Here is a 2864-nt window from a genome sequence, read left to right as displayed (position 1 = left end):
CAAGCAGAGAGAGTCAAGTATCATATGGTTTCACTTATTTGTGGAGCATAACAAATAACATGGAGGACATAGGGAGATGGAGAAGAGAAGGGAGTTGAGGGAAATTGGAAGGGGAGGTGAACCACGAGAGACTATGGACTCTGAAAAACAATCTGAGGGTTTTGAAGGGGCAGGGGGTGGGAGGTTGGGGAAGCCAGGTGGTGGGTATTGAGGAGGGCACGTATTGCATGGAGCACTGGGTATGGTGCAAAAACAATGAATTCTGTTACGCTGAAAATAAATAAATAAATGTATATATATTTATATATAATATTATATATATAATTAAAATATAATAAAAATTAAATATAAAGTTTATATTTATTATATTATATATTATAAATATATATTATATTCATATTATATATTATATATTATATAAAAATATATTATTATATTATATATTATAAATATATACTTATTAAAATTTATTTATTGAATATAAAATTTATTAAATTATATTTAATAAAATTAACTATAATGACTTATATATATTATATATATTAATATATATATAAATTTTTTAATGGTTTCCCTAGGGTTTGTAAGTAAATATCTCTAAGTAATCACAGCCTACCTTTAAATAATACTATATTGCTTTTACACACAACGTATGATCTATGACAGTGTATTTCTAGTTCTTCTTTCCCATCTTTTCAACCCAATTAAAATTTACATATACATAAATAAAAATGCTTTGGTACTGTTTTTGCCTTAAAAATTATCTTAATTAAAAATAAAGAAAATGGATTTATTTTACCTTCGTTTCTCTTCTAGCATTCTCCATTTCACTATTTAGATTCAAGTTTCTCTGATACAGTTTTCCTTTAGCCTAAAGAATTTCCTTTTACAGTTTTTCGGAGAGTAGGTCTGCTTGCTATGAATTCTTACAGGTTTTATTTGCCTAAGAAAATATTTACCCTTCATTTTGGAAAGATAATTTTTCAGAATATAGAATCCTAACTTGTTAATTTTTTTTCACCACTTTAAATATATCATTCAGTTGTCTTCTGACCTGGAGTCTGCCCCTAATTCTTATTCTTCTACATGTTAGGTTTGTTTCTCCTCTGTCCACCTTCAAGATTGCGCTTTGCTTTTTGTTCTTAACAATTTACATATGATATGCCAAGGAATTTTTTTTCCTTTATTTTTTTTGGATGTGTGATTTGTTGTCTCTCATTAACTTTGGGAAATTCTCTTTTATTCATCATGTTATTTCTTCCACCTTAATCTCTTTCTCTCCTAATTCTGGGATTCCAATTACACACATGTTAGAATATTTGATATGACTGCTTTTAGATGTTCTGTTTTTGTTTTATTTCTTCCTCTCTTTTTTCTTGTGTCAGTTTGGGTTATTTCTTTTGAGTAATCAAGTTCATTTTTTTCTTTCCTTTCTTTTCACAGTCTAAAAATGAGTCCATTGAAGGTTTTCTTCGTTTATGTTACTTTTTTAAGCTTCATTTTCACTTTTCAACATTTCCATTTCATTTATTTTTATATTTTCCATCTCTCTGCTTAAAGTATCCACCTTGTTGTCTGCCTTTTACATTAGAGCCTTTACCTTTCTGTATAGTTATTTAAAATTCCCAGAGAGTTATTTCTAATGAAGGTGTCATATCTAAATTTGATTCTAATCCACTCTTTGATTCTTGGGCATATGTATTTTTTTTAAAGGTTTTATGTTTTCATTTGTCAGAGAGAGAGAGAGAAAACACAAGTAGGGGGAGCAGCAGGCAGAGGCAGAGGGAGAAGCAAGCTCCCTGCTGAGCAAGGAGCCTGATACAGGACTCAACCTCAGGACCATGGGATCATGACCTGAGCCAAAGGCAGACGCTTAACCAACAGCCACCCAGGAATCCTGGGAATATGTAATTTTCTTCTCTTTTTGTATGCCTTATAATTTTTTTTTTTTTTTTAGAAAGTCAGTCATTGTGTAAAGGACATTAGAGAATAAGGTTGATTGATTTTATTCCTAAAAATGAGAGGACACCTTTCCTTGTTCAAGGTCTGTAGTATATGGGTTTGGGTTAATCTAGGTTTGAGGACTGTTAATACGAATTTTACCCCTATTACACTTCAGACTTCAAGTTTCTGTAGTGATAGTCAGTGTTTATAGTGCAATTGCCCTCTGTGTCAGACTTTCCCTTTGCAGTGTGCTTCAGAGAGAATTTCTTTGTATGCTTTTGTTGTTCCTTTTCCTCTCCTAGCAGTACTTGACAGTTACTTGATACTCAAAATTTGTTAGCTTGGTGTTGTAGGGTGGTGATGGGGAGGGAAGGAAACATTCTCATTTTCTAGTTAAAATCAGCCTTACTCAGGCACCCTTCTTGTTGTGCATGCCCCCAACTCCACATAGTTCTGAGCCCAGAATTTATTCCTGTCCCTTTCCCAAGGTCAGGTTGCTTTTTCTGTTCCCTTTGCCTGACTATAATGAATTTTACCAGTGTCCTTGGATGAAGTTGGTTGTTGCTCTTTTAACTGAAGAATAGGCATTTTATTTCATAAGTGAGGCAGGAAAGAAGTCTTATGGGGTTTCTTGCCTTCCCTGCATGACTGCTATTCCTATCCCCAACTTTTACACCACAGTGAAAACTTTCTTAGGTCTCTCGTTATATTTTCTGTGAGCTCTTATGGGTTTAGGGGGAAAGAGCCTATAAGAAGGCATGGCCTCCACCAATTTCTGAAATAATCAGGGGTTTCACACTCCAGCAAGTCCACAGTCAGCCTCTGTGAAATATCTGATTGTATTTACCCCAGGTATGTATGTATGTATGTATGTATATGTATGTATGTATGTATGTATATATATATATATATATATATAT

The sequence above is a fragment of the Enhydra lutris genome, unplaced genomic scaffold (assembly GCF_002288905.1).
Source record: "Enhydra lutris kenyoni isolate GAN:26980312 unplaced genomic scaffold, ASM228890v2 scaffoldscaffold14, whole genome shotgun sequence".
In the NCBI taxonomy this organism is placed as follows: Eukaryota; Metazoa; Chordata; class Mammalia; order Carnivora; family Mustelidae; genus Enhydra; species Enhydra lutris.
The sequence above is the reverse complement of the archived record's forward strand: the minus strand, read 5'-3'. Positions refer to the sequence as shown.